At 42.5% G+C, this 10291-nt stretch overlaps 1 protein-coding gene across 3 annotated transcripts in view; it reads left to right on the top strand.

Moving 5' to 3' along the window:
- The first annotated feature begins 1810 nt into the window (after positions 1-1810).
- PCYT1A (phosphate cytidylyltransferase 1, choline, alpha) overlaps positions 1811-10291 on the top strand; it is a 49862-nt gene continuing 41381 nt past the window's right edge. Inside the window, exon 1 of one of the 3 annotated variants that reach the window (XM_010834331.1) lies at positions 1811-1929. The gene's annotated coding sequence lies outside the window, so the exon portion shown is untranslated. Of the gene's footprint in view, positions 1941-10291 lie in introns of all 3 variants that reach the window. The other 2 variants (XM_010834330.1, XM_010834333.1) reach the window with 2 other exon arrangements.

Below are 10291 nucleotides of genomic sequence, written 5' to 3'. Positions count from 1 at the left end.
CGGGTCTCCCACATTGGAGGCAGACACTTTAACCTCTGAGCCACCAGGGAAGCCTACATTAATAGCTGCAGTTCCATTAGGTTATACACCATTGGTTATTTTTGCCATGTCCTTATTGTGGGATTGATTATAATTTTTCACTATAACTAACTCTGAGATCAGCTTGCTTGTAAGTTTTTTTCCTGCATTTTAAATTATTGCCTTTACCTTTCACCTAGTATTTTTACTCAGCTCTTGCCACTCTACACTTTACACACCTTGTTAGTTTAAACCTGTATTTGTTTTATCCAGGGTTTGCCCAGTGTCACGATTGAAGAGTTTCTAGGCTGTATATGAAATTAGCTTCCCTTAAGATTTTCAGAGGTTATGATGGTACTATCCCAACTTCCACTGTCTTTGTAGTAATCTTCCCCTTAGATGTCTGCTCCAGCTAGCTGTCCTTATTTCAAGCGCCTTAATCTATCTGCCTCAGGCTGAAACTCCAATACTTTGGCCACCTCATGTGAAGAGTTGACTTATTTGAAAAGACCCTGATGCTGGGAGGGATTGGGGGCAGGAGGAGAAGGGGACGACAGAGGATGAGATGGCTGGATGGCATCACTGACTCGATGGACGTGAGTCTGAGTGAACTCCGGGAGTTGGTGATGGACAGGGAGGCCTGGCGTGCTGCGATTCATGGGGTCGCAAAGAGTCGGACACGACTGAGCGACTGATCTGATCTGATTTCCTTCTCCAGGGGATCCTCCCGACCTAGGGATTGAACCCAGGTCTCCTGCATTGCAGACAGATGCTTTACTGTCTGAGCCACCAGGGAAGCCCTACTTATTCCATAACACTGGCTATTTACTGGCCTTGTTGAAAGTGAAAGTGTTAGTCACTCAGTCCTGTCCACTTTGCGACCCCATTGAGTGTAGCCAACCAGGCTCCTCTGTCCATGGAATTGTCCAGGCAAGAGTACTGGAGTGGGTTGCCATTCCCTTCTCCAGGGGATCTTCCCCACCCATTGATGGAACCTAGGTCTCTTGCATTGCAGGCAGATTCTTTATTGTCTCAGCCACCAGGGAAGCCCATCTACAAGGGACTCCTCCAAAGGGGTTTGCTAGTTTCTTTCTAGCAAAGGAAAACATTTCTTTTCACCAGTCACCCTGCTGTGTGATTTCCTACCAGTGGCCACCAAGTCAAGAATTGTTCCTGCTTAGATGGCCCCCAGTTGATACCCAGGGATCATCTCTTGGTGAGCCAACAAGTGTTAGAAACAACTGGAACACAGAGGGCTTTTCATAGGACTTGGTTGGCGGACGTGCATCTCTTCACGTCACCCAACAGGGAAAGGTGCTGTGTGAAGTAGTTGCAGACCATGGTGTGGAGGTCGGGGGGTGTCAAGGTTGGAAGGTGTCGCGGCCATCTGCATTATGAATGTGCTGGTATATGGGTGCCTGGCACGGCGTCAGCCGCTGGGGTAGAGCAGGAAGGACTAAAACGGACAGGTAGGTCCGCCTGGAAGGGACTGAACCCGGAGCTGGGCAAAAGGCGAGCCACCACGTTAACGCTCCTTGACGGACGGCCAGCGAGCAAGAGTGGCAAGTCACAGCCGTGTCTTATTACAAGGTACATCCGTTTCTTCACCGCATAGTCCAATTCCGCAAGGTAAGTGACCTTTTGCCTTTTTATCTTCTCTCTTGGTGAGTTCTGCTCAGTCACTCCGCCCCACGGGGCCTCTATGGAGGCGGAACCACTGTATCAGAAGTGGTTTTCGAAGAGAAGTCGTGGTCGGAGTGATAAGAGGGAGGGCAATAGGCGGGATTTCCGGTCCGCGCTTCCGTCAGCTGCCTTTCCCGGGCGTCTCCCCGCAACCTCCTCAATTTCCCTTGTCCGTGACGCGGCGCTCTGGAGAAATTCGACGGGACAGTCACCAGGGGCCAGGGAAACGTAAGGACCGGGTGTGTGTATATCCTTGCGGCTGTGTTTGAGAGGAGAAACTGTGGTGCTGGGACTGCCTGGAGGAGTGACTGAAAGAAGAGTGGGTCAGTGACAGCGAGGGGAGTGTGAGGCTACGACTGCGAGGCTACTGTGACCCAGGGGCGTTGACAACGAGGGGACTGTGGCTGAGACGTAGCTGCTTGCGAGGGATCTGTGACCCAGCAGCAGTGAATACTAAGGGGCTCTGACCTCGGAGAACACGAGGCAGAGGCTGCGTGGGGACTATGACCGAGAAAGTATGAAGCAGTGACAGCGGGGAACTGTGACCAAGGGCCATCGACTCGGAGGAGACTGATCGATGGATAGGAACTATGAGGGGACTCTGACCTAAGGGAATATGAAGCAGCAGCTGCGAGGGGACTCTAACCAAGGAGCCGTAACTTTGAGGGGGCTGAGTTGGAGAAGACTGTGGGATCAGTGACTGGACAGGGTACTGTAGCGTTTTGTTTGAGTAGGGGTGTGGTGACTGGGTGGAGAAGGTTAGACAGACCCGAGTTTAATTTGATGGACAGACTTCTTGTGGCTGGGAAGCTTACTTCACCATCGAGCTACAGTTTCTTCCGCCGTGAGTGGAAAGTTTGGATTAGATGAATGTTTTCTAAACTGTGGGTTCTGTCCTGTTATTGGGTTGTGTAGTCCATTTAGTGGAGGGAACCTGAAATTTACCAAAAAAAAAAAAGAAAAGAAACAGACCTGAAATTTTCACATAATAATAGTATTATTCATGAAACTTGTTTCAGTTATGAGTGTGTGAAGTTATGATGCAAACTGAATTTCATGTATCTTAAAATGTAGTTAAAAAGTTGGAAAAACATTGGACCAGATTATTTCTGAGTTTTCCTTCTGGTCTAAAATGCCATGATTCAACAGTGAGGGGACTATTTGGAAATACCAAGATGCAATTAGGAGGATCTGGGGCTGGAGCACATCCTCTATCAGATTGACTTAACTGAAGAAGGCTTCCCAAATAAAATTGGAGTAGTTTTAACTGAAGACTGAAACTCAGGTCCTCAGTTGGGAGAACCAATACTTATATATTGAAATAGGGACAGTGATATTTAGAAAGGCAGTGAGGATATAGGGGTTTGTGATGGGAAAAAACTGTTAGGAATAGACACTGAGTAAGGGGGAAGCTTTGAAGAGGGTAGAAACAAGGCTTAGAAGGGGAACTGAAGATAGAGACAGAAAAGATTCTGAGAATAAAGTGACCTTCAGGGTCCTTTTCAATCTTAATATTTAATGTTTCTGTAAATACAGAAAATTGTTAGTAAAAAGGTACTGGTTGACAATGAAATTTGGTGCACTAATCTGTGGTGAACAGATGATCATCATGGAGAAGACGGGATGACCTGGAGAGGTCAACAGTGGTGACTAGAATGTCACAGAGGAGAAGCTTTAATGTATTTAGCTATCCAGCTCAATGGTTTTTGTACATTGGAGGCCAAGACTGGCCTACTGGGAATGATACCATGCTGTGGATAATTCAACTGATGTTTTCAGTTCAGTTCAGTCGCTCAATTGTGTCCGACTCTTTGTGACCCCATGAATCGCAGCATGCCAGGCCTCCTTGTCCATCACCATCTCCTGGAGTTCATTCAAACTCACGTCCATTGAGTCAGTGATGCCATCCAGCCATCTCATCCTCTGTCATCCCCTTTTCCTCCTGCCCCCAATCCCTCCCCAGCATCAGAGTCTTTTCCAGTGGAGTCAACTCTTTGCATGAGGTGGCCAAAGTACTGGAGTTTCAGCTTTAGCATTATTCCTTCCAAAGAGCACCAGGGCTGATCTCCTTTAGAATGGACTGGTTGGATCTCCTTGCAGTCCAAGGGACTACTCTCAAGAGTCTTCTCCAACACCACAGTTCTAGCTTGGGTTTATTTCCTACTGATTCCCTTTCATGAGGTCTGTTAGTGATGCAGATGAAATTGAAGGAGTTTCACTACTTCTTCCTCTTTTACAGCCCTTTGTAGAAGGTGCTACTTGTTGATTGTGTCACTTAGTGTTTTTTAAAAATATATGTAATAGAAGAAGCTTGAGACAGTTTTGACTTACCAGACACTGTGTTTATCTGATAACCTGATAGTCACTTCCACCCTTTATACACATATATACTGTGTCATAGCGGAAGAGATTTCAGAAAGATACTTAAATGGAAATCAGTTGGAAATGGTGAGGGATAGCCTTTTTTTGGCAGCACCAGTCTTAGTTGCAGCACAAGGGATCTCCAGTCTTCCTGTAGGATCTTTAGTTTTGGCTTTTGTGATCTAGTGCCCTGATCCAGCCAACTGCATTGGGAGTGTGGAGTCTTAGCCACTGGACCACCAGGGAAGTCCCAGGGAGAGCCTTTGTTTAGCTAAAAAATGGCTGTTTCTAGAATATTATATGTTTACTAGGCTTACATTCTATATAACTAAAAGGAGCTACTCAAGAATTTGTTCGTAGAACAGAATATACTACTTAAAGGTTACTCATCACCAAAGGGAAGACGTTTAGGCTTGGGGACTGCAGCACTGCCTCTGGGGTTATTTGTGTTTGCTGAATGAAATGATTCTTTTTGATTTGACCTGCTTTGTAAATTCCTTTTGGAAATCAATATAATGGCCTAATTGATTAAGAAGGAACATTATTCCTTCCTCAGCCTATGATGTCTTCTCTCATAAACAGGTGAGGTTTTATTTTTCTTGGGGATCTCCTTTTTGGATATGCGACTCTTTAAGGGGAATCTAGTCAGAGCCTTGGATTCCTGGTGTCTTTATCTGATGTTAACACTGACTTACTCTGTGACTATGGGAAGAATTATTGCTTTCTCTTGCTTTAGATTTCCTTACTGTGGTAGAGAAAGCTGTTCTTCCGGTTAAATAGCCCTTTAATAATCTGAAAAATATGCATACTAACCACATTTAGTATACAATCTCATGGAGTTTGTTAACTATCTGCCCTCATTCATGATTTTCCTGTGGAGCTATCTAATCTGCAGGTTAGACATGATTCCCCTTGGGAGCTGAATAGCCTCTTCATGTTATAAACTCTGATTAATTTATGAAATAGTCATAGAAAAAGCAAGCACAATAATGATGGATAAGGACAAAATATCTAATAATAATTGTAATTCTCTTATGTTTTCCTTTCACAATATTTGCGTAACTCTCATCTGAAGCCAGATCTTCTGACTTTCCTAATAGAGATAATTCCTCCTACTGAATCAAACAGAAGTTCTTACACTAACATTTATGTTCTCCTGAAATAGATAAGAAAGAATAAATTTTTGTAAAAGTCATGATTTGGGGGGAGTTTTTTTCAGTTAGAGAAATCCTAAAGTCAGGCTACTTCCCAATCATCACTGGACTGTGAGAGCTCCTTTTTATTCAAGATTGTGGCTGATTCTACATCTTTTACTTATGTCTACATAAGTCACATTAGAAAATAATAGGAAGAAGAGAGTGTGAACAGGGCTCAACTTTCTTGCTTATCTGCCTAGAGAGTAACTTCTAGCACTTCCTCTTTCCTAAGTTTAAACCTTTCTGTTTCTAGTCCTAAACTTCTCTTTTCACAATATTCCTGTCAAATGGGTACCTGAACTCATGTATGACATGTGATTTGTTAATTGTTTATGAATGGTTTGTGACAAAACTTAAATCCTAACTCCCTTCCTCTATAATTTAATCAGTAAATTCAGGGAATATACATTTTTACATACTTTATTTTGCAGTATATGCCAGGGCATCATTCTAGAAGGGAAAAAAAAAACAACAACAAAGCAACAGTAAGTCTCTCATACATATTTGGCACTGTGTTAGGTTTGTTTACATACTTTATTAATATAAATAAGTTAATTTCCTAAATTTTCCTGTTTGCAGATCATGTAAGTAGATAGATATATAGCAGGATTGGAGGGAGATTTGTTTGTTTTTCTGTCTTTTTTTTCCTCCCTTTCTGTTGGTAACTCTCTTGTTGAAAGTTTAGTTTGAAGCTTTCTGCATTTGGAATAGAATGTCTGTCAGGGGAACCCATGGATTTGTTAGGCTGTTATATCACATTCACAGCTATTTGCAAGCCAGTTTGAAGTGAAGGCTGCTAAAAATAGTGATTTATAATCTTTGCTCTATATTAGAGAACAGAATGAGTGTTATGGCACTTAATAGAAACTGGGTGATTCTGGTTTGTTTGTTTGTTTGGCCCCTAGTCTTAATCTTTTTTGTTCCATGGAACACTTTGGCATTATGGTGAAACCTTGTGGACTCCTTTTTTTGATTAATGTTTTTATATGCAAAAAAGTACATAAATTATAAAGAAAACAAATTGTGTTGATATGTAATCAAAATATTTTTAAATGTGTGAAATAGCACATGTAGGTTTTATTAACACAGTAAATAAACTTTCTGTCTATCAGTGGGTCTTATAACTATGATAATTTTTAAATGATCATGTGTTTAAATAGTATTTCAAGATATTTGTAACAAGTGTAATATCATATGAAAATATCTATGATTTCTATTGGTGACAAAGTCTATTTTACTAAGTCTACTATTACTGTTGTGGCTTACATTCATAATTGAAGGATGGTGGATTTTCCAGAGGCTAGTGAAAATCCCTTGGACGGAGGAGCCTGGTGGGCTGCAGTCCATGGGGTCGCTAAGAGTCGAAAACAACTGAGGGACTTCCCTTCCACTTTTCACTTTCATGCATTGGAGAAGGAAATGGCAACCCACTCTAGTGTTCTTGCCTGGAGAATCCCAGGGACAGGGGAGCCTGGTGAGCTGCCGTCTATGGGGTCGCACAGAGTCGGACACGTCTGAAGCGACTTAGCAGCAGCAGCAGCAGTGAAAATAAAGATATACTTTTTTTAGTCTAAATCCCAGATTCCCTGAATCTGTCATAGACCCTGCCTTAGAGATGTAACCCAGTCTAGGGAGAACAAAATCTAAACACAGGGTTTACACACTGATTCTTTCAGTAGGATAGTGGCAGAGCACATTGTTCAACTGTAAGAGCTATTACAAGTTTCTGGTTTTTGGTTTTTGTTTTTTTTTTTACAAGTTTCTGTTTTTTAGGATAGTCTCTGTCCTGAAATCCAACCCTCTGTGGTCAGGCCCAAGCACAAACTTTATTTTGGTCCATGACTAACCCAGAGTCTGACACAGAGTAAGTGCCCACTCAGTGTTTGTTGAATAAGTGTTTCTTTGGAGAAATTAGAGGGAAGAGATCAAGTTCAAAGCTTAGATCTTAGATTGTGGCCATTTACTGATCCTAAATATTGAGGAATAACATTGAGCCCTAACTTATAACTAATCTGTCTGTGCAGATAATGTTGTGAAATCACCTTTACATTTAGAATTTCCCAAAGCAGGCATTCTTTTGACTTATTCTATATTGTGTAGTTGGAGAAGGCAATGGCACCCATGCCAGTACTCTTGCCTGGAAAATCCCACAGATGGAGGAGCCTGGTGGGCTGCAGTCAATGGAGTCACGAAGAGTTGGACACGACTGAGCGACTTCCCTTTCACTTTTCACTTTCATGCATTGGAGAAGGAAATGGCAACCCACTCTAGTGTTCTTGCCTGGAGAATCCCAGGGACGGGGGAGCCTGGTGAGCTGCCATCTATGGGGTCGCACAGGTCGGACATGACTGAAGCGACTTAGCAGCAGCAGCAGCATATGGTGTAGTGATATATACTGGTTAGTGACGTTGTTACATTGTAGTTGCTGAGTGATGTCCGACTCTTTGCAATCCCATGGGTGTTTTAGCATGCCAGGCTCCTTTGTCTTCCCCTGTCTCCTGGAGTTTCCTCAGATTTATATCTGTGGAGTCAGTGATGCTATCTAGCATCTCATCCACTATTGCCCCCTTCTGTCCCTGCCTTCAGTCTTTCCCAGCATCAGGGTCTTTTCCAGTGAGTTAGCTCCTCATGTCAGGTGGCCAAAGTATTGGAGCTTCAGCTTCATCATCAGTCCTTCCAATGACTATTCAGGGTTGATTTCTTTTAGGATTGACTGGTTTGATCTCCCTGCAGTCTAAAGGGACTCTCAAGAGTCTTCTCCAGCACCACAATTCAAAAGCATGTGTTTTTCAATGCTCAGCCTTCTTTATGATACAATTCTCACATTCGTACAGGATTACTGGAAAAAGCCTTTTAATACTTTAAGTTAGCTTTTCTTCCAAGGAGCAAGCATCTACTAATTTTATGGCTAGTGACATAAATTGCAGTAATCCTGCATCAGAAAGTTATGGTATGCGAGGACTTCCTTGGCTAAGACTCCAAGCTCCCTAATTCAAGGGTCCCAGGTTTGATCCCTGATCAGGAAACTAGATCCCACATACTGCAACTAAGATCTGGTGCAGCCAAATAAATAGTTTGTTGTTTGTTTGTTTGTTTTTAAAGAAAGGTATGGTACAGTTTCTTGAAATAATTGTATTTCTAGCACTGTCCTCCACATTAGAACTGTTTACATAATCTAGGTAGAGTTTGCTACCAAATTATTAATAAAACTGATCTTGTTTTCATTTAGAATAGAGTTGGCAAACTTCTTAGGTAAAGGGCCTGATAGTAAATATTCAGCTCTGTGGATCATACAGTCTCTGTTGCAACTACTCAACTCTGCAGTTGTAGCACAAAAATAGCCATAGGCAGTACATAAGTGAATGAGCATGGCTGTGTTTCAGTAAAACTTTAATTATAAAAACAGACTGTGGGCTATTTTTGACTTGTAAGCTGTAGTTTGCTGACCCTTGCTGTAGGAATTCTGCTAGTTCTTGAATCCAGCCCTTCCTCCCACTGTGGGCTAGATATATCCTCCCTCAAGCTTCAAAGATCTTTACACAAAGGGTGATGTGGCTGCACTGTTATCTGTGGGAAGGCCTGAGTGTACAGCAAATGACATGATTAATGCCAGCAGTGTTTGATGCACTTTAACCTAGAAGTTCATAGAGCTTGCCTCTTAGAGCACTACTTTATTAAATTCCACAGTGGTAGAAGCAGATAAAGATAACAAATATGAAGTATGCTTGCTCATTTAGCTTTGGAACTGGGCATTGGTATGCCAGTAGAAAATTGCTGTTATTGTTCAGTCACTCAGTTGTGTCTGACTCTTTGTGACCCCATGGGCTGCAGTGTGCCAGCCTTCCCTGTCCTTCACTATTTCCCAGAGTTTGCTCGAACTCATGTCCATTAAGTCGATGATGCCATCCAACCATCTCATCCTGAGTATAGGGTTGTATTGAGGGAAATTATTGTAGGCCCAGGGGATGAGGGGAAGCAGGAATAGAAGGCAAAGGAAAAATTCTTGTCTCCTTTTTTTTTTAAATCAGATAGTTCCTATAGTACTCAGTCAAATTTGAGTTAGATTTTTGAAACTTGAAGAGTATATATGATTGCAGCTTTTACTACTTAGGTTGTTGCATAGCTTAAGAAGCAGTGTCCATCTCCTCTTTCACCCTGGGATGCTTAGTAAATCTACCAGCAATAAGGAAGTAGAATAGAAGGGGATTGAGTAGGAGTTTCTAAAACTACACTTCCAGGAGACTTTCATCTTTAAAACACTAGCACATGCATACCAGCACCCAGATATTGTCTCCTTCAAGACATTCATGTTGGAAAAACACTTGATTAGACTTATCCTCCATATCTCCGTCCTGCCACCCCTTCCCGCTGACACACATTTCCACTTCTTTTATGTGCTTCCTTAATAGCAGAGTTGATCTGTCCAAGCAGGCATCTACTGGAACACTGAGGAACAAGGCTAGCAGTGTGTACTGGGAGGTGAGTCAGCAGAAATGGAGCCAGATTTTGTGAATCTGGGTAAAAATCACAGGAGCAGATACTACATCCTGTATCTTGAAAGCAGTTTGGAGACACTAAGGCACTTACTAGCCAGGGTGGTGGTAGTGTGGGTATTTATGTCCGTATTTAGATTCTGTGTTTGAATGGGGAATTTGAGTGACTAAGATGAAGTGACTTATCTAAGGACTGAATATGTAGCAGTGTTGGAAAAATTACAAATGCTGCATTTTAAATGCCAGCTCTATTTTCCTCTTTTTTGTTACAGCTTCTTTTGACATAGAAGCTTTTGGGAAGGATAAACAGCTAAGGAAATAAGTTTTGGCCTACCCTCTTGGGCTCAAGAGGGAGGCACTGTATTTTGTCTCCAGCTGTTTTCATTCTGACTTAGATGAATTAATACGGGTGGTGTGGCTGGAAACCAGGATCTACCTGCAAATTATTAGGCAATCTCCTGCTCCCCATCCTCATTTTACTCTTGTACTGCATTGGCTCTGAGGAGGTGCCGTGTTCCCCCAGCCCTACTACCCACTGTC

The sequence above is a fragment of the Bison bison genome, unplaced genomic scaffold (assembly GCF_000754665.1).
Source record: "Bison bison bison isolate TAMUID 2011002044 unplaced genomic scaffold, Bison_UMD1.0 scf7180017864032, whole genome shotgun sequence".
Taxonomy (NCBI): Eukaryota; Metazoa; Chordata; class Mammalia; order Artiodactyla; family Bovidae; genus Bison; species Bison bison.
The sequence above is the reverse complement of the archived record's forward strand: the minus strand, read 5'-3'. Positions and strand labels throughout refer to the sequence as shown.